This window comes from Narcine bancroftii, chromosome 7, assembly GCF_036971445.1.
Source record: "Narcine bancroftii isolate sNarBan1 chromosome 7, sNarBan1.hap1, whole genome shotgun sequence".
Classification (NCBI taxonomy): Eukaryota; Metazoa; Chordata; class Chondrichthyes; order Torpediniformes; family Narcinidae; genus Narcine; species Narcine bancroftii.
Window position 1 is genome coordinate 139,799,797 of NC_091475.1, and position 12,752 is coordinate 139,812,548.

Consider the following 12,752-nt stretch of genomic DNA (forward strand, 5'->3'; position numbering starts at 1 on the left):
ACCCAACCCCAACCAACCAATTTTCCCCTGCAGCCGCTGCAACCGTGTCTGCCTGTCCCGCATCAGACTTGTCAGCCACAAACGAGCCTGCAGCTGACGTGGACTTTTACCCCCTCCATAAATCTTCGTCCGCGTAGCCAAGCCAAAGAGAAAGAGATACTCACTATGCTCCCATGACCATGTTGCCAAATGCCACATCAACTCCATCTGCAACCACATTGATTCAGTGACCAAAACATAAATCAATGCCCCTACTTCTTCAGAAGCCCAAGGAAATTTAACAAGTCACCGCTGTTTCTCGACAACATTTACCGATGCATCTTTGAAAATATCCTGACTAGAGGAAACACAGATTGGAATGGATTGTTCCACCCAACATCTCAAGAAACTGCAGAGAGTTGAGAACACAGCACAGACCATCATACAATCCCCCTTCTCCTCCATGCACTTCCCACTGCCTCAGAAAAGGAGCCAACATATTAAAGGACTCATCATACCTGGGCCATACTCTATTCCCTTGCCTCCTGTTAGAAAAAAAATCACTCAAAAATGTGATATTCCAGCCAACCAGATTCAAGGATAATTTTAAGGGTGGCGCAGTTAGTGTCGACATTAGTACAGCACTATTACAGCGCCAGCAACATGGGTTTGAATCTAGAGCTGTCTACATGAGTTTGTATGTTTTATCAGTGACTGCATAGGTTTCCTCCAGGTGCTTTGGTTTCATCTCACGTCCAAAGATGTATGGGTTGAGTAGGTTAATTGGCGAATTTGGACAGTAGAGGCAAGAAGGCCAGGAGGGCCTGTTACTGTGTTGTATCTCTAAATATTATTTCAAACTCTAGAATAAACCTAACATGACTAAAATAATGTTGATCTGGCTCTGTTCACACTGACTTCTTTGAACACTCTGTTTAATTGCTTGACTTGCTTGTTACCACTCAAAATGAACTTTTTTTTTACTGTATTTCAGTACACATGACAGCAAGATTGAAACTTGAAGCTTGTGAGATTATTTCCAACTTACAAAAGGAGCAGTGTTCATTGGCATATGTTCCGTTGTAGCCACTAACTTGGATAAAAAGTTTTTTTTTCGGTTGAAGGTACCACCAATACTTATTTAGTCAGAATAGCTGGAGATCTATGGAAATTCTTTAAGAAAAATATTCAATGTCAATAATTGACAATCCTTAGATGATGCTTTAAGTGATAGTGAGGCATACTCTGGTCAGTCCTTTTCAACCATGGGTGATCCAGTAAGTTTCCTTAAGGCATGCATCCAATTCAAAGATTTCATGCCTGATAATATGCCATTCATCAAAGCATTTAGACCTCAAAAATTTCTTTTGAATAGAATATTTAAATTAAACCCAAAGAAGTCAACAATTATATAGATCGTATGACATAACTATGATTGTGGACAATAAATTCAACAAGTACATAGAGTTGGATAGAAAATACTATCCAATCTAATTTTGTATTTTTATATGTAATACAAATGAGGAAAAACCCAACACCCAACCCCAACCAACCAATTTTCCCTTGCAACCGCTGCAACCGTGTCTGCCTGTCCCGCATCGGACTTGTCAGCCACAAACGAGCCTGCAGCTGACGTGGACATTACCCCTCCATAAATCTTCGTCCCCAAAGCCAAGCCAAAGAAGAAAGAAGAAATTATCATTTTAAAGTTGCTTAGTTTACTGCATGGCTAAGGAGTTTTCAGTTGAATTGTAAGAAAAAAAATAATTTAATAACAATTTTATTTCCAGGTGCTCTTTGTGCAAGGATATTGTTGTTATGGAAATAATATTTAAAGTACAAGTAGCAATACCAATTTGTATTTTCTCTCAGTCAATGAATTAAACTAATGCACATAAAACAGTAAATTCACAATAAGTTGTTTTGTAGATAAAAAACTGAGCAGCTGAGTTGGAGAGAGGGATCAATAATGTAAAATGCACAAAGGAAAACATTATTTAACTGTAGGAACAATACATCCATCCTGTGCATGAATTAAGAGCTAATTAGAACATTGCAAAAAGTTACTATGCTTGGTTAACAACCTGCAAATGAAACTGCTTATAGTTTATTAGAGATAATTTGAATGAAAAATTCAGTTTTACTTATTTTGATTCATTAGCGGCTATTGTGTGTCTCATATGGATTGCAATTATCTTCCTACGGTAAATTTTAAAATAAATCATTTATGATATACAGCTGAAGAAGCTTGTGGAGATTCCCCAGCTGTCACTATAGCCCTGCCTTTGCTGCTATGATATCAAGAACAAAGAGAGGATACAGAATGTAACTGTCAACTTAATCGGTTGCATGAAATTAAGCAGCAGTCAGCATCGAGCAGTCAATACATAGTGCAAGCTTGGAGTCTTCGGCAACAATTTTAGATATTGATTTTGTATGATTCAACATTCCATTATTATATTACAAGTGTAAGGTTGATTGTTCTATTGGCAACAATAAGCAGCCATATGATTTGGATTCTCATTGAATCTGTCAGTGAACAGATGTATCAAATGGAGAAATGGTCACATGGGAAACGTTAAACAACGGATTAAGTTTGTAAATAGTGATCTTACAAAAAAAAGAATGCAGGAACAGGAAGACACTATTTGGTTTCCTGAGCATGTTCTAATATGCTTGCAATCTAGTTTCATCTGCCAAATCAATTCTGTAATCCAAATTCCTTACTTATTAAAAATGTATCAAACTCAGTTTTGAATGGTTTTTTTATTGATCTTATCAAAATTCTTATCTTATAAAGGAGCGAACTGTGTTTTCATTTCCTTATATTTGAGGAATTATGAAGTGTGAAATGATATAACCAACAAATCTTCTCATTGCTTTAATTTATCTAAAGATGTAACTGTAGTGCCTGCGACACACAGAAAACATCACTGGACTTGGTGGGTTTTCAGTAGAAATGTTTATTTGAATTTCGCACGCGCCCCTTTAAGGCCAATGGGAGTTTTGACCCGCGCAGCGCTGATGTCATCACGTGGCCCAGGGCGGGAGCTGTGACCTAAGCCACTAGCCAATGAGCAAACCCTGACGGCACCATCTTCTGCAGCTGGCCCACCAGCGCGGCGGTACGAACAGGTTTGGTTCACTCACAGAGATGTGTGCCGCCACATAACTCCGTTTTTGTCTCATTCTCTTTACTCCTTGATCTTCTTGATTCAAGCGAATAGGGTTAATTTATATATTCTTCAAAAATTAACTGCAAAACTGTAGTTCTTATATTGAAAAATAGTGTTTACTTCAACTGTAAGACATTAAAAGTGTTTGCTTTCACACAATAAAACTAGCAGAAGTTTTAAGTAGGAAAAAAAAAGCATCAGGGCTGAGAAATGGTAATAAAAACAGAAAATATTGGAAAAGCAGGTTGTGCAGTAACTTTGTGAAAACAAGTAGAGATTTGTTTAGACTAAAAACAGAAAATATAGCACAAATAGCCTCTGACATTGACCAAAGAAGTTAATATTGCTCTCATTTGTATGGATGGTGTCAAGTGTAGAGTGAATAGAAATATTCAGAATAATGATATATTTACATGAGAATGATAAATTTTCTGAAAATGAGAAAATAATTCTATATTTGAAGCAATGATGTAGACATGATAATCTTAAGCTTTATAGCCAAAGTTCGAGACAGCTGAAGAAGAGAATTTTTTTTCTACATTGAGTTTTCTTTTCAAATTTTATTTAGAACACATAGCGTCTTTCATGGGGCATGTACCGTGGGGTATTTGGCCTGCCCACATAAGTAGCACTCCCGGCCATGTGTGGCTGTGATAGTCGGTACATGGGGCAGCTGCTGTGCGCTGCAAGCCTGGTTTTCGGAGAAGGCGCTGTTATCATTGGCGAGATGGTCCACTCCCAGTTGGGCCTGTTAGTAGGATTTCACCAGATCAAGCATACTGGCAAGGTCCTTCTTCCCCAGTTCTAGGAGAGGCAGCCTCACATACATCAAACTCCCTCCAGCCACGAGTGTATCCTGGACTTGCTGTTCTTCCCTCACCTGGGCTGAGAACGCTTTTTAATGGCACTTCGTCTTCAGTGCCAATAGTTCCAGGACATAGTCATCCAGCGATTCACCTGTAGTTGCTGATGTTGTGAGAGTCAGTGTCTCGCCAGTTCATAGTTCTGGGGCCTATGTAGTGGGCCTTCAATGGACATCTAATATGTCACGCAGTCTCTGATGACCACATAGCCCTTTGGGCTGACTCGAGAAAGGAGGGCTGATCTCCTGAGTGTGTTGAAGTGGAAGAATTCTTGGGTGGCTACAACGTAGGATTGAAAGCATTCTAACCAGTAGGAAAATCCATCCAGGGCCTTTGGGGACAGAGAGTCAACCTGGAGCATTGCTGGCCTCAGAAGAGCTTCCACCCTGTCTTTAAAAATAAGCTAATAAAATTGTAACATGATTAATGATACTCAGGGATTTGTGCGGAGCCCAAACATGCTTTTATTAGCTTATAATGGCCAGTATTTACAGAGTTCCTCCAGTAATTCTGAGGTAAGGCAGAAAAACTGGGTTTATATTAGGACTGATGGGGGAGGAGCCAAGAAGAGGGGTCAGCCATCTAATCTACACACAGAGACTGTGAATTTCAATTCACTGCAAACAGCCAACATCATGAGGGACCCTCATCAACTTAGTCACAACCTCTTCTCACTGCAACCTTTGGACAGAAGGTCCTGAAGCATGAAAACCATCACCTGTGGGCTCAAGAACAGTTTCTTTCGAACAGCGATCCAAAACTTGGGCATCCCCTTCTTGCTCTAATCAAGGGTTGCTCCGACAGCCTAATGGACCATCTGCACTATGGTAATTGCACTTTTTTTTTGCACTAGGATTAGTGTGAACAATTATTATCCATCTATCTTATGTATTTCTTCATTCACCTGTTTACTATGATTGGCCTTTTTTAACAAATACCTCTGGGTGCAGTAAGTAAGATTTTTGGTGCATGTGAGCATTGTATATGATATATACTCAGTATCATTTTTATCATTAAGATATGGAATACATCATCTCAAAGATTGGTGAGAACTGAATGAAGAACAACTTTTGCTGGACCATTTGGTATCTTCATTGGAAGGGACAAATGTCCAGGGCGATGCAGGAGAGCAGTAGACAGACTCAAATCAGATGGCATGAGTGTCCACCTATCCTGCTGTGTGATCGTGATACAACTATAATTCATCAAAACCCAGCAATATTTCCCAGCAATAGAAAACAACAATTCCCCTTAATTGCTTCATTTAGTTTCTCTAAAGAAGACTTCAACCCCCCCAAAAAAAAAATCCTCACTTTCGCCTTGTTGATAGCCAGATGAGCAATTCTGATGAAATGCAAAGATAATTCTTCACTTCCTCATATGCCATGGTTGCATGATATTATGTCTAACTTTAGTTTGGAGAAAATTAGATCTAGCATTAAAGATGTCAAGGTTGAATTCGACAAGATATGAGGCCTGTTGATGGATGACAATCACAAATTAAAGATTTAGTTGTGTGAATGCTCGGAGGATTCCCTGTCTGATGTCCGAGAGTCACGATTCGATTTTTATCTGCTTACTCTATGTAGGTTAACCTTGTTTAGTCGAAGGGATAGGATTAGTGGGGGAGGGGGTTCTTTTTTTTTCTTTTTCCTTTTTTTAATTTCGAGAAAAAAAAAACAGGCTATAGTAGACAATTAATAATGATCAGATTATAGGATGAAGATCTATAGTCCCTATATGAGATTTATGATTCTATCTTATTATTTTCATCACCAGAATCAGAATTTATTGTCATGAACAAGTCAAGAAATTTGGTGTTTTTGTGGCAGCATTCATGTTATAACCATCTGACAACATTACTATAAATATTAAAAAATATAATAACAATAATCGAGCACAAAAAGTAAGGCGGTGTCTTTGGTTCATTGATTATTCAGGAATCTGATGGCAGCAGGGATAAAGCTGTTTAATATAAGAATCTGAGGTTTGGACCAAATTATGTGGCCTGATAATTATGTTTTATATTCTGTATTACATTATAAATGTAATGTAAAAACTATAAATTGAATTATGTAATCAGAAATCATATAAAAATGTTTTTTTTTCTATTAAAATCAATAAAATTCTTTAAAATGAAAAGAAAATAACAATGATCCTTTTCCTCAGTTGAAAACATTTTTCTTTTACATCTTAATAGACTTTGCTAAATATAACATGGTTGAAATCTTTTGTGTTGTGGCAGCACACATCCTCATGGCGAACCGGCCCTGCTTGTATCGCCACGTGGCGGGACAGCCATGGGGAAATGGCGTCTTCAGAGGTTTCTCTCTGACTCCAGCATCCCTTCCAGTGCAGTGATTATGATGTCACAATGCACCAGGTGACTGAGTTCATGCTGCCCTTATAGGGGCGCGCTGAATTTGGATAAAAAACTGTCATTAACGACCCTCAACGTGGTGGCTGTGTTTCTTCCACTGCTCACACCACCACAGTGGTAACCCCGATGAGCCCAGATGTTTTTCTAGACTCAAAACACCATGGATTCAGCAGAGATTAATGCTGTCTCTATCAAGCTTCCCCACTTTTGGACCCACCGACCGAGAACGTGGTTCGGGCAAGCAGAAGCACAATTTCAACTCCACAACATCTCCTCAGATGCCATGATGTTCTATCATGAGCTCTCTGGACAAAGATATGGCAGCAAGGTTGAACGACATCATCCACCACCCCCTGGCTACGGGCAAGAACACTGTCCTCAAAGACCTGCTGCTTGGAACTTTCGGGCTAACTCCCCAAAAATAGGCTTCCAGACTCCTTCACCTAGATGGGCTTGGGGATCGTAGTCCGTCAGCGCTGATGGATGAAATGCTGGCCCTGGCGGATGACCACAAGCCTTGCTTTCTCTTCCACTAAATATTCCTGGAACAGATGCTGGAGAACATCCAGCTGCTCCTCAGAGATGAAGACTTCTCGAATGCAAGGAGAGCAGCAGCTCGTGCGGATGCCTTCTGGCGCACGAATAGGGAGAATGAGGCAGCCCTGAATGAGCTGGCACAACCAGGAGCCAGCCGACCGCAAGCCGCTCCCAAGACCAAGCCAGAGGAGGACCAGATGACCTGATGTTTCTACCACCAGCGCTGGGGAGCACAAGCCCGTAAGTGCCGCCAGCCCTGCAGGTTTCAGGGAAATGACCAGGCCAGCCGCTGTTGATAGCTGCAACAGCTGCCCACACAAACAGCCTCCTTCATGTGATGGACAGATCCACCAGCCGCCAATTTCTGGTGGACATAGGGGGTGAGCTCAGCATCCTTCCCCCATAGCATTAGAGACTCACACCCGATCTCGAGGTCCAACTCTGCAGGCGGCCAGCGGCTCCACCATCAGGACCAATGGCGCTGGCAGGGCACAGATCCAGATCGGGAAGGAGAAGTTCCACTGGAGGTTCGTCCTAGCCTCTGTGGGCACCACGCTGTTAGGGGCTGACTTCCTCAGAGTGCACAGCCTACTGGTTTGAATGAAGGGCAAAAGGCTTGTCAATGCCAGAATGTTCCACTCCACCTGACTGGACACAGCAGAAGCCTGCAGGCTCGAAATCGCCGCTGTAGCCACCGCCAGGGACAAATTCGACGAGATCCTCCACAAATTCCCTGCCATCTTAGAGCCACAGTTCAACGTTGCCTGCCCTAGCATGCGGTCTTCCACCACATTGCCACCTAACTGCATACTAGACTCAGACAGCTGCCACCTGAGAAGCTCCAGTAGGCAAAGGAGTAGTTCTTCATGCTCCAGGAACTGGGAATCGTCCGGCGCTCAGACAGCGCCTGGGCATCACCGCTCCATATGGTCACAAAATCGTCCAGGGGATGGAGACCATGTGGGGACTACTGTGGGTTGAATGATGCAATCATCCCCAACAGATACCCGGTGCTCCACATACAGAACTTCTCTGCCAACCTTCATGGTGCACAGGTCTTCTCCAAAGTGGACCGCGTGCGGGAATACCATCAGATCATGGTGCATCCAACGATGTGAATAAGACAGCCATTATCACCCCTTTTGGCCTCTTCGAGTTCCTCTGTATGCCCTTCGGTCCAAAGAATGCGGCCCAAACATTTCAGCACCTCATGGATGTGGTTGGAAAAGACCTGGACTGTGTTCGTTTACCTGGGCGATATTCTCATTGCCAGTGGCAACCACGACAAACACAAAGCCCACCTCTGCACACTCTTTGCCCGACTGGAGGACTTTGGCCTCATGGTCAACGCGGCCAAATGCCAGTTCCACAAGGAGTTGCTCCAGTTCCTGGGGCACACCATTTTGGCGACTCCAAGAGTTCACGGGGATGGTGAACTTTTACCATCGTTTTATCCCCAAAGCCGCACGTACAATGCACCCATTGTTTGCGCTCATGGCCACCAAAGAAAAGACTTTATCGTGGTCAGAGGAGGCGGACAAGGCTTTCATCACGATAAAGGAGGCTCTAGCCAGCGTCATGCTCCTGGTGTACCCATGGCCGGAGGCACACACATCGCTCTCCATGGACACCTCAGCTATGGCAGTGGGGGAGGGGGGGTACTGGAACAGTGGCTCAATAAACAATAGCACCTACTGGCCTTTTTCAGCAAGGAGCTGCATTTGCCAGAGCTCAAATAGAGCACCTTCAACCAGGAGCTCCTGGTGCTGTATTTGGCCATACGCCATTTCTGCTACTTCCTCGAGATCAGGTCACTCACAGCCTTCATGGATCACAAGCCCCTCACTCAAGCACTGGCGATGGCCGTGGTCTGCCAGACAGCAGCGCCACCTCTCATACGTGTCTGAGTTCACGACCAACTTCCAACACAGAGCCGGCAAGGACTATGTAGTGGCGGATGTGCTCTCCCGTCCAGCCATCAACACTCTCGCATCTGGCCTGGATTATAAGCAACTGGGTCAGGCACAGAGTTATGATGCGGAGACGCAAGCCTTGTGGACCGCCATCTCGAGCCTCAAACTCAAGGATGTCCGGGTGCCCAGCAGTCCGGACACATTGCTCTGTGACTTCTCAACAGGCAAGCCGCGTCCGGTGATCCTGCCGCACTGGAGGGTGAAGGTCTTCAGTCTGAACCACAACCTCACTCACCAACCATCCACCATGTGGATGGTTGCAGAGCAGTTTGTATGGCACGGGCTGAAGAAGGAGGTGGCAGAACTCGCCTCCAAGGTCCAGTGAAACATGCAAGCCCCCAACCAGAACTTCAACCCGGCAGTTTGCAGATTCCAACGCATCCACATTGATGTTGTTGGGCCCCTGCCAGTGTCTAAGGAGGCTCGTTACCTCCTTATGGTGGTGGATCAAGCCACAAGGTGACGAGAGGCCATCCTGATTAAGTAGGCCTCCGCGGAGACGTGTGCCAGAACTCTGGTCAGCCAATGGATTGCCCATTTTGGAGTCCCGGCGACATCACTAGTGACAGAAGGGCACAGTTCACATCTGCCTGTGGACTCAGATGGCAAAGCTCCTGGGGGTCAAGCTCCACCACACCACAGCATACCACCCATAGTCCAATGGGTTGGTGGAGAGGTTCCACAAGCACCTGAAGGCATTGCTTATGGCCAGGCTCTCCGGACCAGACTGGGTGCACGAACTACCCTGGGTCCTCCTCGGGATTAGGACGGCACCCAAGGAGGACCTGCAGGCTTCAGCAGCGGAGATGGTCTATGGTGCACCGCTTTCCCTGCCGGGTGAGTTTTTCGGCCCAGACCCTGACACCATGGCCACCAACAAAAACCTGCTGGTGGACCAACGCAGGTGACTGGCCTCCCTAGCTCCCCTACCCCCAGCACGCCATGGCACTCAACCGTTTATTCTCCCCAAAGAGCTTGACTCGGCCCAGTTCTTTTTCGTGCGGAGGGGACCACAAGGTGCACCACTACAGCAACCGTACGAGGGGCCATATAAAGTCTTGCACCAGTCTAGCAGAATCTTCACCCTGGACATTGGTGGGAGAGAGGAACTTTTTACGGTAGACCGCCTGAAGGTAACCATTTGGAATTATAACAGCCAGTGCAGACAGCCACACCCAAGCACCGGGGCCAGCCGCCAAAGCGACAGGATGCATAGCCGGTTCTGGGGGTGGGGGGGGGGGGGGTTGTGTGGCAGCGCATATCATCATGGCGGACTGGCTCCACTTGTATCGCTATGTGGCGGGACAGCCATGGAGGAATGGCATCATCAGAGGTTTCTCTCTGACTCCACCATCCCTTCCAGCGCGCACCCTGGGCAGCGATTATGATGTCACAATGCACCAGGTGACTGAGCTCATGCTGTCCTTAAACACAGTCGTTAATGACCCTTAACGTGGTGGCTGTGTTTCTTCCACTGTTCACACAGCCACAGTGTAATAATTTTAAATTATGAAGGAAAACTGTTTAAAATATAATTACAATTATAAAATCAATTTAGAGCAGTGGTTTTCAAATGTTTTCTTTCCACTCCCATACCACCTTAAGTAATCCCTATGGCTCCAACCAACAAATTTTCCCCTGCAACCGCTGCAACCGTGTCTGCCTGTCCCGCATCGGACTTGTCAGCCACAAACGAGCCTGCAGCTGACGTGGACATTTACCCCTCCATAAATCTTCGTCCGCGAAGCCAAGCCAAAGGAAACTTAAAGTGGTATGGGAGTCAAAAGAAAATGTGTGAATCCACTGATTTGAAGCTATTGAACAAATTCCATCAAGGTTGCAGTGAATTGGAATTCATTGTCTGTGTATTGTTTTGATAGATGGCTCCACCCTCTCCTACCTCATTATAAACTCTGGTTTTCCTGCCTACCTCAGATTCACCTGAGTACTATTGTATCTACTGGCCATTGATTATAAGCTATTAAAAGCGTATTTGTACTCCTCACTTGTCTGAGTGCAATCAGTTGCATTGCAAAGGTTATTTGTAAAACTGTGATTAAGGTAAACAAATGAATAATTGTAAATTCTGCACAGGTTCTAGTATTAAATCCTCTAATTGGTCATTGGACAAATGATAATCACTTTTGATTAGGTAATTCGTATAGACCCACAATAATCACCAGGAATGTGAGGAGCAAGAAGATTAAAGACACCATCCATTGGAGAGACTGGGTGCAGGCTGGGAGATTGATTTGTTGAGCACCTTCATGTGATCCCCATCAGTGACAGGGATCGCCCAGTGGCCAACCATTTAAGTTCTGCATCCCACTCCCAGCCTCCAAAAATAAAGCATGGAACAGAGGACATTACAGCATAGTACAGGCCCTTCAGCCCTCAATATTATGCTGATCTATATTTTCTGAACAAAAAAAAGTACTAAACCAGTGGTCTCAACCTTTTTCTTTCCACTCACATACCACTTTAAGTAATGCCTACGCTATACATGCTGTGTGATTAGTAAGAGATTGCTTAAAGTGGTATATGAGAAGGGGAGGTTGAGAATCACTGTACTAAACTATTCCTACCTCATAACCATCTATTTTTTTTTTTCATCCACGTTCTTATCTACAAGCCTTTTAAATGTCCCTAATGTTTTTGCCTCCAACACCACCTCTGGCAAGGCATTCCTGGCACTCACAACTCTCTGTAAAAAAAAAATACTTACCCTTCATGTCTACCCTAAACTTTTATCCCTTCAATTTGTAGAGGTGTCCCCTGGTGTTTGCTATTCCTACCCTAGGGAAAAAGCACTGACTATCCATCTTCTCTGTGCCTCTCAGAATCTTTTAGACCTCCATTAAGTCTGCTCTCATCCTTCTGGCCAATACAAAGTCCTGACTCATCAAATAGTGAGCAGGTCTGGGAATTCTTGTGCAGATGATACAACCAGCACTAGTCTGAGCAATTGGTGGGAGTGAGAGCAGGAAGAGTATCCAGACATGAGAGGGTCTGCAGCTCACAGCTCAGCAAAGCTGGGGGCTAAATGGTAAGCCCTGAATGCATAGATGCCGTGCCGACCCGTAGTTTACAAGTGGGATGATTACAGCAGCTGTGTGGCTGCGGGAGTGCTCGTGGTGGTGGTGCTGAGGGGACTCTCTCTTTCTCTGACTGTAAAAGGCACGACAGACAATTTCTGCCAATGGAATGTCGGTCTGCCTTATGACAGACAAAAGCAAATTCCGTGTAATATTGACTGTTTTTATTACATGACAATAAAGGAATTTGGAAACTTAAATCTTGCATGACTTCTCGCTGGAAAGGTGTAACTGCCTTTAATTAGATTATGAACAATGCTATCTTGCATATTAAATAGGAATCTAGTGTCATTTTCTGACCTTTTTCCCCTCAGGAAAAGTATGATGGATATTTATTTTCTGAATTATAACGTGATTGAATTTAATCTGATATTGCATCATAAGATTGGCCAGAAAGTCATAACATTAGATCTAATTAAACTTAAATGACATAGGATTCATTATGTCATAACTTCAACAGGAAGTTAATAAAAATGTCCTTAATGTTAACAGCCAGATTATAAAATCTTAAAGACATTAATTTTTAATTTAAATGGGGGTTTGTTTGAATTAACACCACCAATGGGTAAAAGGCTCGTAATTCAGCTGTTAATGACCATTTGGTGCATAAATGGTTAGTTCTTCTACAAGTAATATAACCGTTCTACAAAATTTTAATTTTGCTTTATTACAAAAGTAAAAAAAATGACGTTAGTCTTTGCTTACCAGTATTGCATGATATTTAAAAAATTGAAATGTTGTTCATTTTT